Below are 16,126 nucleotides of genomic sequence, written 5' to 3'. Positions count from 1 at the left end.
GAAATATGATCAGATTCCTTTACTCTTTCTTGTGACTGCTGGCATAACACAAACTCTCCTTGGACATCAATACTGTCCTTTCTTTCACATTGTGATTTGTCTCCAGGTATGACACTTTCATTGCAGTATAGATTTGATATAGGGCCTTATTACGAATTTGGCGGTCCTCAGAACCGACATACTCGTGCCATCGGTAGGACCGCCGCCACACTCCGGGTCCGTCCACAGTATTCTGAGTGTGGCGGTTGGACCGCCACAAGACCGATGGCTCCACTGGATCAAGGATCATGCTGGGCCAGCGGTCTGCAACTGACCTGAATATGCTGGTGGTGCTGCTGCCAGCACTGCCGAGCATATTATGAGTTGCCTTTTCACCGGCCTTCTCAAGACGGTGAGCCCACCATGAAAAGGTTGGCAGAGAGGCAATTAAATGGGTCCTAAAAGGGCCCCCTGATGGATCCGGGGGTGCATGCAGGGGGCACCTGTAGGGGGCGTGGCTTGGCGTGGATGGAGGAGGTCGCCTGAGCGCCGAGCTCTGCGATCGAGCCTCCAATTATCCTGATCCACTTCGCCTTTGAACCCCTGTCTCCCCTTGAAAGTCGGGTGACGGGGTTCCCCTACCTCGGAGCGCTAAAACGCTACTTTGGCGACCCTGGGGACCCGAGGAGGGTTGATGGCGCAATGCCTGGGTTGCCTCCAGAGCTGTATCCAAAATGGCGCCTAGGGGGAGGACTTGAAACCCCGAGCGGCTGAAGCTGTGTGGGGATCCTGCGGAGGCCTGATTTCTCCACCGACGGTACCGGAGCTCACTGGCCTTGGTGGCGGGCCGGCGGGACCTCGGAGGAGCCGTGGTGCTCTGCAGAGCGGGTGACTTATTACCACCAGGACTGTCCCCCCCGGGACCCATTGCAGGCGGCGGCGCTGCTGCCAAGGAGCGCCTGTAGTGTGGCGCGAGGTTACCCCTGAGGTGCCTGGACCCCATCCGAACGCCGGCGGCGGGAGTCGTGAGTTGCCCTCCCTCTCCCCTGAACTTTGATGCGACCCGAGGCGGGGGCGGACTCTCGGGATATTCCCGAAGGTACAGACCATTTGCTCCCTGGCCTGCCCACGACTGGGGTGTGCGGCCCAGGGCAGTGACACAGCGCGGCATTGTGTGGGGCCTCCCTGACCCCCCCTGACGACTTGCTGGCCCCGGTGGGCCCCCTAGAGGGTCGGATCTAGTACGGCTGCACTGCGCCAGCAGAGCCCAGGGCGCTGGGCCTTGACCGAGACGTGGTGATCCTTCTGGCTCCCCCTTGGATCCCACACCGGGAGTGAGAAGCGCATCTTGTGGGGGAGGCACTCTGTGACTGGAGGAGTGTGACGGAGACTATTGAAAGGTCATCAGGGAGCGGTGGAGCATGGGTCCCACAACGCAGCTGACGGACGGTGGCCACAGGGGGCTCCGTGGAGGTGCGCCACGAGCAGGCGGAACGCTAAGGGGCGAGGAACGAAGAGCGCCCTAAGAGACTTGGATGCTGGGGTGAGGCATAGGGAGCTGGAAGCGAGCGAGTGCCCTGGAGTAAACGTCCCTGTATGAGGGACTGGAGAGGGACCAGACTACGGATATAACGGCGGGAGCACGCGGACAACAGACGCCTCTGACTAGCTCCACCTAGGGTCGGTGCACTGTGATACTACTGGTGACCCCCTATTTTCGTCGCGCCAGAACTGTCACTTGAATAGCGGAGGAGGTGAGAACTGATGACCGACTAATTGGGTGGAGTTTTTGGAGTTGGGACCCCACTGGCCTCTCCACCAGCGGTGAATTGATCGACGAACCCCCAATATGGGGAAGCCTAGGGGGACCAAAGGTGGCGCCCAGTCACAATTGGACACCGAGGCTCCCGATAAGGGGGACCAATCTGAATCCGGACAGCTGCGGGACCCCCAATTGCAACTACATCTAGATCGCATGGGCGGATTTTGCGAATTGGCAATCCGCGAACTTGCGTATTTACGGATTCGCAATCGGCAAAATCCACGAACTCCCGCGAATTTAGCGGATTTTTTGGGGGGTTTCGCAAGTGTTTCTGCCGTTTCGCGAGGGTTTTTTACCAGTTCGCAAACGCGAACTTACTTGTCGGGTAGCAACGGTCGCGACCATGTTGTTTCTACGTCTGGTTCATCACAGCACCCTCTTTTTCACCACTGCCACCCTCTGTTTCACCACTGCCACCCTTTGGCTCACCCATGCCACCCTCTGTTTCATCACTGTAGATTATGGGGGGAAAAGCACACCTGCCCTGCCTCAACTGGCATGAATGAATTAGGGGCTGATTGATTAATGTGTCACTGAATTTGAACTTCCAGTCTGGCACCTGCTTCCTTATCTGTAATTGCTTTCTGTTGCAGTCTAATTTTTTTTAGCAGGACCTTTGGCATACTTGTAGCTATTCTCTGAGCCTGCTGTGAGGGTCAGAGCAGGGTCATAGAATAGTTGCAAGTAGGCAACTGAACTCTGGAGGGGCCCCTCAGGAAGCACTAGAGGGAATTGTTACTAATGTTAAGATTGAACTTTTGCACCTGCTGAGTGCTTTCAGTTTTGCAAAAATCATTTTTCTGCAATTTCGCGCGATTCGCGGGGCGCGAATTCGTGCGAAATCGATTTCGGAAGCCGCGAATTTGTGCGAATACACGATTTGTTTTTTTTGCGGCGTGTTTGTTCGCGTGATTTTTTGCGTGTTCGCAAGCCGCTTGTAGCGCAACGTTTGCGAAGTTACCCTAGCGGTCATACATGGGCGCGGCCATCTTGTTTGCGTGATGTAATTCCGTTTCCGGGCGCTATGTGTAATCTCGCAAAGTGTGCGGCTCGCTAGTACATGTTCGCGTGTGATAGCGGGGAAAATCTTGCGCGAACTTACCCACGCGGTCGTCAACGGGCGCGGCCATCTTGTTTTTCATCCTTTGCTATGGTTCTGGGCATGCTTTCTGTATCCTCTGTCAATCTCTGCCATCCTTTGCTTGTTTGAAGTTTTTTTTGTTCTATTTTACTTATTATCTATCCCTCTATTTTTCTAGCTCTATATTTTTGTGTTTTCTGCTACTTTGGGTTAATTTTAAACTACTTTTTTTAACTCTTTTCTTATCTTCTTCCCTATTCTATTTCTTCTTTATTATTTACCTTCCTTTCTGGCCAGACCATGGTAAAGGGAGCCGGGAAGCAGCCCGCGAAGGGGAAGGGTCCCGCACCCCGTGCCCGGCTCCCGTGCGGGCGTTTGAGGGGGGAGCAAGTTATAGCTCGGGAGATTTTTAGTGCGGAGGAGGTGGCCGCACTAGTCTTTCATGTCCAGCGCCGCCTCCCCAAGACCATCATGGGAGGCGGCAAGATCGCTACCGGCAACGGGATCCGGGAGCGCCAGAAGCGGTGGTAGAAGGTGTGCCGGGCCATGTTTGAACACTCTGGGGTCCGGCGCACCTACAACCAGGCCACCCACCGCTGGACGGATCTCATGGACCGGGAACGCGACTTGCTGGACGTGCTTGGCGTCGAGATCCCCGGGCTTGGTGAGTAGTAGTAGCTATTTCTAGCTATTTCATCACTACTCTGTTTTTTCCCGCTCTGTGTGTTTGTATATTGCAAATTTTTGTTTTTTACCAAGAGCAATAATGCTGCCGATTACATTGTAGGTAAATTATATTTCAAAATCTTCTGTGCATTTCAGGTGCACTGCTCTCCTTCTCAGTAGCCTTGCTACTATGCTTATTTGTTTTCTATTTTGTGTTCATTTCATTGGCCTGAGAAATTATGTATGAGTGTAGTGTAAAGAACTGCGTAATGCTAGACACTAAGGGTCAGATTTTCAATTACCGGCGCATCCCTGCAAAGTAGCAGGGATGCGCCAGTAATTGTGCGCCACGCCACCACCACCCATGGTGCGCCGTATTTACAATGCGGCGCACCATGGGCCCAAAACGTCACAGAAGCCTTACGCATCTGTGCCGTAAAGGCGGCGCATTGCTGGAGTTGCGTGACAACGATGGCGCAGCTCCAGCAATGCTCTGGGGTGCCCTATCTCCCCAATGCTGCGTCAAGCCGTACGTCTGCTTCAAGCAGGCGCAGGGTTTGAGTCACGCATCATTGTCCTAAAAGTGACTGATTGACATCTTGTAGATTTCCCTCAGCCACTTTTAGGATGCGTTCCTGCGCAGGAACGCCCTCCCTTGCGCCGGAACGTCCCCTGATGACGCAGGGCTTTACAACGTGATGCATCTCCCATATGCGTCACGTTGTTAATATACGCCGCATCATGGCGCCTCTTTTGTTATGCCTCTGCGTCACAAAAGTCACGCAACAATGGAGCAAAAGAGCCGCAAGGGGCTTGTAAATCTGCCCCTACAGACTCCAGTCCAGTCCTTCCTTTGTACACCTGGCAATAAGAAGAAATAGTGGTGGTGGATTGATAGTTTGAGTATTTTATTGACTGGTTAATGTAGTAGGAAACTTTTTAGTGTTGTCGCTGATCTGCAATCACGATGGAGTTTGTCTGTCACTTCGCGTGCTGCGGACTGCTGCCTGCCAGTCCTAGGCGAACCTTTTTAGTAGTTTGTTTAGTGAGTTGCATAACTTTCCAAGTCAACGGTCCGCAAATCAAGCAATACTAATATCGTAGTAGACCACATGAGATAGGTCAATATATCCCGTTCAATAGTTGTCTATTTGCTATTTCGCCAAAAGATTTTGTTATTGTTCTTTTGAAATGTTTGATTTGGTTGACAACAATCATCCATGTTTTTGGGTCTTTCTTTCTTTCATGTTGTACATCAGCTCCCCCCAGGGGCAAGAGGACATTGGAGGAGGCTGCTGCTGCTGAACCAGGCTAGGATCGGTCAGGCGAGGGCTCCTTTGCTGGCCCCGGTAAGTTTTAATTTTAATATAAAGTACCTATTTTTTCCTAGCGTTCCTCATTCGATTTTTTCTAAATCGTCTTTGATCTTCTTGTACACTGTATCTAAATTCTTATCCTGCCTCGACTATGACTCCCTGTGGTATTACTAGATTATTCTTATTTGTCTGTATGTGTAGCTAACTAAGATTGAACATTTGGCAAAAGGTGTAAAACGAAACTCCCATTCTAGTCAGCAATAGCTCTATGCTCTGAGTGCAGTCCTCTGGGATTGTCCATAATGTCTTTTCAAGTCTTCTAAATGTTTATGCATTGACAATTACCAACAATAACAAGCATTTACAATGCAACGGTTTCGCCTTTGTAAAAGTTAGAGCTATTGGCATTGTAAATGACAAATTTTGGTTTTGAAAACAGATAAATAAATGGCATTGTCATTTACAATGCCAATAGCTTAATCTCTCACAAATGCGAGACCTATTGCATTTGTACACACACACAGAGCACAAACACACACACAGAAATGGGGGGGGACGAGGAGCAAAACCAAGGCCCAAGTGATTGGTTCTTTCTGAAATGATAGTGGTGAGCTAAAACGATAGAACCGAAGAGCTCTATCACTTTAAATGTTGCATACTTACGGAACAAAATGTGAGCATATTACCGTAAACAATTACTGGTCATTGATGGTATTCCTTATAAGGCCAGGCACTTTTAAAATAAAATAATCATCTGGGGATAGTTTCAAGTAAAGTCAGAATAAAAACAACAGACTCCACTAGCAGCCTCACAGCTGTGTTCACACGTGATCCTTTGTTCATGCGAATAACATCCGCACGGAAGAGGGCTACGTGATAATAATAATAAGTAATAAGGAGCACAAAAGGCAAAACATGAAAGTAAATAAAAATATAATCTGCTATTGTGTTGTATAATGAAAATATAAAAGTTTCACATTGGGTTTTTTGTATAAATTATTCTCAAATATGGAACTTTTGACAACAAAGCATATTGTCATTGTCAACCTAAAAATGCCGCTTGTGCTTTTAAATGGTCACTGAACTCCTCAGCCACTTGAAACAATCCATTATCACAGAATGCATAATGGAGGACTTGCCCCAGATCAGACAAGCAGACAAGTGAACAGTGATGTTTGAATACTCACAAGTGGTGGTGGTGCCTTGCTGGGTAATCCACGGTGACAGAAGTCCAGAGATCCCTTCAAATGTCCTCTGGCACCGAAGAGCGCGATCTGGGATGCCTTGGCCTGTGCAATGTACACTATGACCACACTATGAAAAAAGTCTGTGCCCTCCCATGTCCCTTTTCTGCGTACTCTAATTACTCTTTAATTGCCTTTTCCAACGAAGCCCTGTCCTTATATGTCCTAGTAATTTGCCTTTTACAACGAAGTCCTGCCCTTATCTGTCCTCGTAATTCCACTCTTGACCAACCTCCCAGTCCTAATGCAAATATCCATGCTCAGTTATTAGCTCTATAACCAGGAATCTACATTTCCGTTTCCGCCAATATGTGTCAATTCTTAACTATGAGTTATCACCCCGGCTTTTTGTCACTCCCCTTCGCGACAGAAATAGCACCCGCTAGTTATTATTCCAGTTTTTCTATATTTCTCCCTGCCTACCATACTAACATTTCTATCCTCTTGCCACCCAGCTATTAACGCCTGCCATTATGTTCTATTAACGCCCCGTCTCCCATGACCCCCCCTTGCATCTAACGTATCTCCAGATGTTTACAGCCACTCTCCTATGAGTCAATAACCCTCTATATTTTTTCTTTCTAATAATCTACCACCAATAAATCCCTTTTTCACTCGTTTCTCCTTATCCCTCTGCCCCTCCGCTGGCACTTCAAACTTCTCTTTCCTCTTACAGATGCTTTATTAATGCTTCGCCTGTTCGTAAATTCCACCTTTCAGTGCTGACGCCCTTAAGTTGGTCCTCCTCTTCTTTAACTGGGGATAACCGTTCTCGTTACTTATCAATGCCCCTCCTTTGGTCCTCTCCCTGAATGTTAACGTCCCTTCAGTCTTGTGGCCCCGCCCTCCCCTCCCTAAAGCCTACTTAGATGATCCTGCTTCTGTGCCTCGGCGCGTGCTCAAAACCCCCATAGCGCCGCGCGTTCCAGCCAGTAAGGTCACAATGCTCCTGCCACGCGCTGTCGTGCTGCCACAGAGACGTCACAGGACCGCATAGCTGCCAAGGTGTCAGATAGCCATGTGTGACATTTTCATAATTTCAGTGTAATTACGAGTGACATTTTAACGACTATGAGTGACATTTTCTTGCACGCAAAATCAATCATTAAAGACAAGGGAAATACATAAATATCAGAAATTAAACACATTTGAGATACGAGAAACTCTAATAAGATCTTAAAACTGCTTCAAAGCACCAGAAAAGAAGGGCGCTGTTGGACCCCACTGTACCAAACAGGATGTAAGAGGTCATACTGCCTCCAAATGAGGCTCATCTTCCATAACACCCCATCTAGTACACTGCCCACAAAAACAGGATAGAACCACATGCCTCATGCTCCCTCTGCATGGACTGATCAAACTGTGCTGAGAAACCTAAGCACGAACAAGCACAAACTTCTGTTTCATGAGACCCTCAAAGCTACCTACTGACACAAATGTCACCTTATAAGCAGGTTAAGGCCTTAATAAATGACAACCAGGCCGCAAATTCCCCTCAGTCTGAACATTGGCAATCCTCCCAGTAATAAGCACCTGTGTCTGACCAGGGCTGTAGTGGCCTCTGTGGATTATTGCCCTTATTAACTGCAGCAGTTCACAGGTATGTCCTCCTTAACTGGCCACTTACCAGTAGAGTTACACCTGGTTGTCTTTTCATTGGCATGAGGAATGTTCTATTGCTTCTGCAAAAGTTGTGAAAAGCCCCTAAAGCCTGTATTTTCTCTTCAGTAGTACATACTTAAGAAAGCAAAAACAAGAACAAGAAAGCACTTTGCAGTGTTCTAGAGCTGCCGAATTAATTATCACTGGCTGCTAATTAAATTAAACAGACAGAAAGGTGATCTATAAAAATGAATACACTTTATAAAGACAATTTTTATAGTGCTGTATATCTTTTTTGACCCTTTCCAAATCTTAAACTGAGGGGAACAAATGGCGGGTATTTCTTTATAAAAGGTGGGAATTCTACTTACCAGTCGTTTACTATGCTGCTTAGGCGAAAGTCGTGCGGTAGGCAGGGGCAGTATTGGAGGCTGTCTCTCACTGTCTTGGAGCTCAGGACAGTTCTGAATCCCCGCAAATCATGCATCAGTCCAGTTAAAAGTTTACTGGCCTCAGTCAATGTTGCTGATGAGCTGCTTCAGGCAATGGGTCTCTGGTGGGCTGAGGTAGAGGAGTAAGACTGCTGGCAAAGCTAAGTCCAGTCACTGTACGCTCAGTGACCCTGGCAGGACCAGGCACATGTGTCTTGGCCCCCTGGTACCCTCACAAATGGGCAGATGATGTTTTCTTGATCCGACGGGGGACAGTGAAGTGCACTCCCTCCAACATTTGGAGAGCTGGGCATGTGAAATTTGCTTCCATCCGGCAGGTTCTGGCGATTGTCAGTGCCTTAGCATGGGAGGTCGGGGGTCATCACACAGTATGCAAGAAATACAATAGGCATCCTCCTTCCTCAATGTCATATCCGATGTCAGGGAGTCCGTCACACGCTATGAACTAAAAGGCACATACTCATATGGCACTGTTTCACTGACACTTTTGTCAAAGTCTGCCTGTTATTTTATGTGATAAAAGCCACACTCTGTCTGGAGACACGTGCCTGGTGCTAGCTTCAGACCCAGGTGGTTCACTTTAAATGAAGGTAAAATTTTGTTCGACCTTTCTAATTAAGCGCCTACTGACTACCGCTCCTGTCTGTCATCAGGCACCGAATATATTTCACAAATCATGCACTTCCTGCACCATCTGGAGAGGTCGACGGTGTTCACAGTCTCTAAGACTGTTAGTAACTAGTGCAGCACTGCAGTCTTTGCGCGTTAAGCTAAATGTGCACGTCAAGTGTGTGTGGCTGTAAGTACGGGTAGTGTGTGCGTGGAAGCACATTTGGAATTTAAAGCATTATCCTGTGGTGCGCTGGCAAATGATTTATTGTCCCTCACTCTAGAAACACTCACTTTTGCAGCGGCAACCAGTGAGAGAAGGTACACAGCTGCCTGGCTCGCCTCTCTCCTTGTGCCTGGGGACCTACTGCTCTGTGCAGCCCAGCTGAGCTGCCAACATACGACCTCTCCGGCCGCCGCATGGGAGTAATCAGGTAGCAACGGTGGGCCCGGCTGGGTCGGGTTCGTCATGGTGTCGGTCGGCCATTAACACAGCAGGATAATTGCGGGCAGCATAGCCACTAATCTTGAATTAAACTGCTACGCCCTCGCGCAATGGGAGGGCGGCAGCCCAAGGACTCGTCGCACTCGCCTATATCTGTGAGTCTGATGGAAACTCACACTCCTAACCTCACTGCCTAAATGGCTCGGTAATAACCATTGCTATGCAGTGACTTGACCTCAGTGAAATGCGCTTCCTGCGCAGGCAGCTGCACACTCTGACTCTCAAACTCACTGAGAGGGACCTATTCTGCGCCGACTGACGAGCACAATTCCTCGAGAGCCTGGCCCCGCCGCTTCTAACCGGGACCTCACTTCCTTTCTGTTAAGGACGTGAGGTCACATCTCTCTCCCCCCCTCCTCCTCGGCGCCACAACAGCCTGTAACGCAACAAGGGCAGGCCTCGCCGGGTCTCTCGTATAGGGCAGTCAATGTGACTTAGTGGGTGTGACAGCCGCGGCCTGCACCATCCGGAGAGGTCGACGGTGTTCACAGTCTCTCGACCGAAACGCCCTTCTGAAAGTAAACGAAGGACTACGGTACCGAAGGGCTCGTCTGAAGGTAAACGAAGGACTAAACTATGACAGAATTTCGTAAATGACAACGAAACAGAAGAGCTGCGAAGAAACGTTTCTGCCATGTTGGAAATGAATCTAAAATGTATTTAAATCTACACTACAAAGCAAACAACCACAACATAGAATAAAATAAGTGTCCTAGAAGAAAAAACTTATTTTTTAAATATATTTAGTAAATATAGCAGTCTACTAATTTCGATTAGACTTTGAATATCGATATGTATTTACAAACCAAAAGCAAAACATATTTAAATTAAGTCAAATGAGCAAAAAGTGGATATATATCCTAGTAAAATAATAAATAACGAACACACGGAAAGAGCCTGTGCTCTCCCCTTCCCATTGACTGGAAGGTAAAATTCCAGCCAATGGGAAGAGGAGAGGGCGGGACTTAAAAAAAGACCCAGAAACGTTCCGAGAGTGACGCTCCTCTCCTCCAATGGCTGGCCAGCATTTACGAGGCCAGCCAATGGAGAAGAGGGGCGTGTTCAGGCCCCCATACTAGACACATAAGAGTTCGGCTCTGCCCACTGCTTACGCAGTGCGACGGTAGCCGAAACCTAAAAAGGTGAATGACCACCAAGAAAGAATAAGATACTACTTTACTTTTGGTTTGGATAGGAGGACAATCCATACTACTACTGTTGCAGGGACAAATCTCTACAAACAGAACTATGGACACTAAAGTGCATTGTTTATCAATTATAATAGGCACAGGTCGACTTTCCACATACCTCAGTGATATCAGACTTTGAAGAACCCCCAATCTCCTTACTGACTAGATAGTGTGGCAGAGTCATTTAGCTCCCGAATTCATCGATGATTGATCCCCAATGATGATTATCCAACGCAGGACAAGAGTACGGAGTCAGAGTCCAGAAGTGTCAGAGGCACGGGCTCATACATTGCAAATTGCAAAACCTTTTGCTCATTCACTCATGACCAAAAACCACAGAGTCTATTTAATTTTTAAAGCTTTATTAAAAGTAAAAATATTTATTGAAATCAAGCTTGTCATAAAACATAAACAGTTGATTAAAAATGGAAAAGTGCTTATAGTGATTTATTTCACACATTTATTGTGGGCGAGCCGAGCCCTCACCTGGTTTGAACTTTAATTTTTCTTTTTGGTGCTGAATCGTTGGTCCCTCCGTCCTAGTGATGATGATTTCTTCTTAGAAGTGAAGATTCTGTCTGTTATGAGACAAATGGTGCGTGTTAAAAAGCAAGCATTCATCAGTTTTGCCAAAAAGTGCAGCAAGACAACACCCTTCCCTGGAAAAAGGGACATTTTTACTTTAGAGTAGACAGTCACAAATTATTAGCTTGTTTTCGGTATTCACATTTCTTCATTCCTAGACAAAATACTAGTGATTGGTGTATGTCTATGACATCTAACATTCTCAAAATGTACTTTGTAGGTGGAACATCTGGTGCTGGGCCCAGCGCGGAGGTGGAGGAGGAAAGTTCTGGGGAGGAGGCGGTGCAAGTGCCGGACCAAACTGCTGTGCGGGTTGCCACGGTAGTGGCGGGCAGTGGTAAGCTCTTATATTCCTTACTTATTGAGATTGCAGACTGCATAGTGTGCTCCCCGTGAGAAAACGTAAGGTTTGTCCAGATGAGAGACATGAAGAAGAATGATTGACATATAGTTTGAATGGATGGATGCCTGGATCATGGTACTATCTGACTCTTAGATAGCATATGTGTATCTCGAGAGAGTAGACGGTCACTGGATGAACTAAGTGTTACTTTGAAGAGCATGTAACACCGCACCCGCACGTACGTCCCAGTGTAGGAAAGGCAAGGAAAAGAAGTTGTAATTTTGTCTGAATACTACCATAAATAGTAGCAGTAGTTTGTATTGCAAGCACAGCATATATCCGGCTATTACGATGGCCGCTCACTACATCTGTTAATAAGTTTAGTAGAACTCGGTCATTCTTGTGCGGATGTATCACTGTTCACTCAATAAAAAGCAAAGCACCTAAAGTCATCCCATATGTAAGCAAATACATACCATGTGCAGGGATAGATAATCAGATTATTTATCTTCTTCATTTTCCTTTTCTAGTATCTATTCATTGGCACTGTAGGGTGAAAGTTAAATTAATTAAGCAGTAGCCCTTGTAACAGAGTATTCTCAGTGCCACCCGTAATAGAAAAGTAAGAGCATCACCACCTGCATGTACTGGACTGGTACAGTAACGCAAGTCTGTCTCACTCATCATGGCGGACGTCTGTTTTTCTCGGGTGCAAGTTGACTGCGCTGGCATTATGCCGGCTTGCAGAAGTTAACGTACCAATTTTGCTAAACAAGAGAGAAGAAGAAGAATAAGACTGGTGTACTGTCATAGTCGACTCTAATGGAGTGAGTCCATAGTGCTCGTAGAATTGATTCCTTAAACTCCCACTAATGTTAGAGCAAGGATGAAGAAGTGGGAGGTTAGATAGATACTGGCCACAATAGTTATGCACTGCGCTTCCAAGTTGCTAGTTCTACTGTGACACAACTTTCTGCTGAATCATTTTGTGTTACTCTTAAAGAGCATTGGTTACAGACTATGTCTTTCTTTCTTCATATAGATGCTCCTTCCAAACCAACAAGGAAGGAGCTGGCTGAAAGGGCCCGGCAACGGAGGCTGGAGGCGACTGTCGCCGAATATCGGCGGCTGGTGGCCCAGGAGGAGGAGGACACGCAGAGTACGTCAACAACATCCACGGCGACACCTGCATCCTCCTCCGCGCTCCCTGGGTCAGCCAGTCAGCGCAGGTCTCCAGCGGTACGGAGCCAGGGTACCGCAGCCACCCGCCACCACCGAGCAGCAAAGAAATCAGCTGCCCCCCACAGCAGTTGCAAAAAAAGGATGCACCGCCTTTCCCTGAGGGTTTCCTACCTCGAGCAGGAGCTCCTCAACACCAAGACCCTGCTCGAGAACCTCCGCAAGGAGCATGCTGACCTGGCCCAAAAAGTCAACAGCAGCCAGTAGGAGGAGACTGTCCCTTGCCCCTTTTTTAAAGACTTCTGGGGGGGGGGGGAATTGGGAGTTGGGTTTTCTACTTTTTTGGACTTCGTTTTCAGGGACATTCGTTGGGGTTCGGGGGGGTTGGGTCTTGCGGGAGATTTATGTTACTGGATATATAAATATACTTTAAACTTTATCTTAGCATACGTGTTTATTATTGCTTTTGAGGCTGGTGGGTGGGGGTTTAACAGTCCTGAAACTTAAGTGGCATCTTGATTCAAGTTGTGTAAGTACTAATGGCCCAAATGTTTTCAAAACTAAGTGCCTCTCACAGAGTAAGTGAATTCAATAGTCCTAGGATTAGTGTCAGTCTCTCGTCTCTCCTAATACTTCATTATACTACCTCCCCCCAAACGCTTATCTTACCTGTAATTTGTGTTTGGAAATAGGGCTAGGCACAGGGCTGGCTGCACGCGAAATGGCGATTAAGGTTGGCAATCCTGGGCGGATGATATGTCATAATTGCGGTGGTACTTGTGGTGTTACACAGTGGCAGTTGCAGCATCTGAAAAAAAAAATGAAATCTTGTTTGTCCTTACCGTAGCATTAGAACGGTACGATAGAGAATATAGCAGGTGACAGTACACTAGAACAGTGCTACAATGTAGCCTAACAAATGGTAAAGTATTTAAAGTATAACTACTACTTGAGTTGAATTTCTTTGACATTGGCTACTATTACAAGAAATAGTACTGAAGGTGAAGGACACAGCAGCGTAATAATTTCATTTGCCACGTCTAGGAGGAGGATGTTCTTGATGACCAATCAAGTTGATGGCGCACATGAAAATCTGCTTTCATTTGCCAATAGTGACTCGGTGTCAAGCTGAGTAAAAATATATCCTCGGATTCCTTCACCATCCTGTTGCTATGACCTTATCCTCCCCAGCAAGTGTGTGGAATTATTGCTGTCATTTAGTCACACATCAATCAAAACCACACAGCCCGGGGGAAGAGGGTTAGGGTTTGGAAAATGGATGGGAATGGGGGTTTTTGGGAAAGTTTTGTTGAGAGAAGAAAAAAAAAGCACAGCATGGACAAACAATAATTGAAGATAAACAAATCTTTGGGTACAAAGCTAACCATGAATCTTTTAAGTGACATAAAGGAAGTGCATGCACTACTGCATGCATGGTTACTGAAAAGTAACTAGTACTTTTGACAACCGTGAATGAAAGAATGCGACAGTACAGGGCTGCAGTAATAATTATGCGTTTTCACTTGCCTATCTCTGCACTCAGAGAAACACTTCGTACATTAAATTAGGTTTGAAAAATAGCAGAAGTAAAACCTATCCAATGGCTGTAGGGATGAATTTAGAAGCAGAGATCAAAGAAATGCAGAGTCACACTCATAGAAGTTCACAGCAATAACATTACTTAAAAGATAATTAGAAAAGAACGGATACTGTATCTCTATGTTTTTGTAGTTGTCCTGTTGAATTTGGGAAGTTGTAAGATGCATCCAACCATTCCTCTTATTAGCGGGACTCCTCCATTCCATCTGACGCTCCGTCCATCAATGTTGGTGACCAGAAGACACCCTGTCCACTGCCTGCCGGATGCTGAATTGCGGCTCGCTAATGTGAAGCCTGACTTCATCCTTTTTTTCCCATTGCACAGGCTGAAACCCGGCCTGTAATTATTGATGGAAAAACAGGAAGTGATATTAGAACACCACTGACAAATAAATATAAGGTATGTACGCTGTGTAGTGCAAAAAGTCACACTTTGAGATTCCTAATAGACAGTACAGTATTTTTGAAAGTGCCTACTCTGTCTAAGTCGATTTTGGAAAAGGGGGGGTGGTGATGGACAGAGTTTCTGAATGATGCAGAATACTCTTACCAAGTCAATAGATCATGGTTTTAATCCATCACCGTTTTTTAGCTCACTGCACCATCCCAGCTCAGAACCTGGCTATATGCAAATTAGTCTGTTCCTGTCCCAGTGCATGATGGGAACAGGGCAAACCAAACTACCAAGCCAATTCTTATACTGGGAAGGAAACAAGCTTCCGGGGACCGGTTTCTGGCATCACAGCCTTCTTCGGCCCGGCTTGCTTGAATCCTGATGGTGCAATGAGCAAGGGACTCACGTCTGAGTATACCCTCCCACACATAGTGTGGATAAAACCGATTTTGGAAAAGGGGGGTGGTGATGGACAGAGTTTCTGAATGATGCAGAATACTCTTCCAAGTCAATAGATCATGGTTTTAATCCATCACCGTTTTTTAGCTCACTGCACCATCCCAGCTCAGAACCTGGCTATATGCAAATTAGTCTGTTCCTGTCCCAGTGCATGATGGGAACAGGGCAAACCAAACTACCAAGCCAATTCTTATACTGGGAAGGAAACAAGCTTCCGGGGACCGGTTTCTGGCATCACAGCCTTCTTCGGCCCGGCTTGCTTGAATCCTGATGGTGCAATGAGCAAGGGACTCACGTCTGAGTATACCCTCCCACACATAGTGTGGATAAAAACTCTGTCTAAGTCTCCTTTTGAAGGATAAATAAGTATGGGCGAATTAATTTAGCGGATCCTTCCCCTCAAGCTAGGTATACTGTAAACTGTGTTTTAGAACAAAATTAGACCTTCCCAGCAGTGCTCCCAGACCCTTACTAAACCCAGTCGCAAAAATGTAGAAGACCCTAAGAAGACCCCCAATCAGATCTCAAAAAACGAGGCCTCGTAGAAAATGGTGACAAAACGTACTTTGAAAGTAAAGTAGGCCCAAATCCCCCCTTACCCACCGTGGATTGTATTCAAACCACTTGCAAGCAAGCAAAAGTATCCATACCCAGCATCGCTCCAAGACTCGCATACCCCCCCACAAACAGCCCCCCGCCCAAACACATGCAATACAATACTGCTAACCCTAACGAGCCCTAAGTTAAGAATAGTGGCAAACGCTTTCTTTAACTAGGCCAAATCCCCCCTTCCCCACCATGGATTTTCTTCAAACCACTTGCAACCAAAATTACACATTCCCACGAGTGCTCTAAGACCCCAGAACTCAGTTGCAAAAATCTAGAACACCCCGAAACACATGCAACCCTGCTGCTAGTGCTAACCCTAACGAGCCCTAAGTTAATGTGCAAAAACGCTTTTCCTCATGGATTTTTCCATACCACTTTTATCCGGTACTAGACCTTCCCAGCAATGGCCCCAGAGCCATCAACCCAGGCGGAAACAAGTAGAAGACCCCCAAACAGCCAAAAAGCAAAACTACAAAAGTGGGGACTTAGTAA

Source organism: Lissotriton helveticus, chromosome 6 (genome assembly GCF_964261635.1).
Source record: "Lissotriton helveticus chromosome 6, aLisHel1.1, whole genome shotgun sequence".
NCBI lineage: Eukaryota > Metazoa > Chordata > Amphibia > Caudata > Salamandridae > Lissotriton > Lissotriton helveticus.
Note: the sequence above shows the minus strand (reverse complement) of the source record.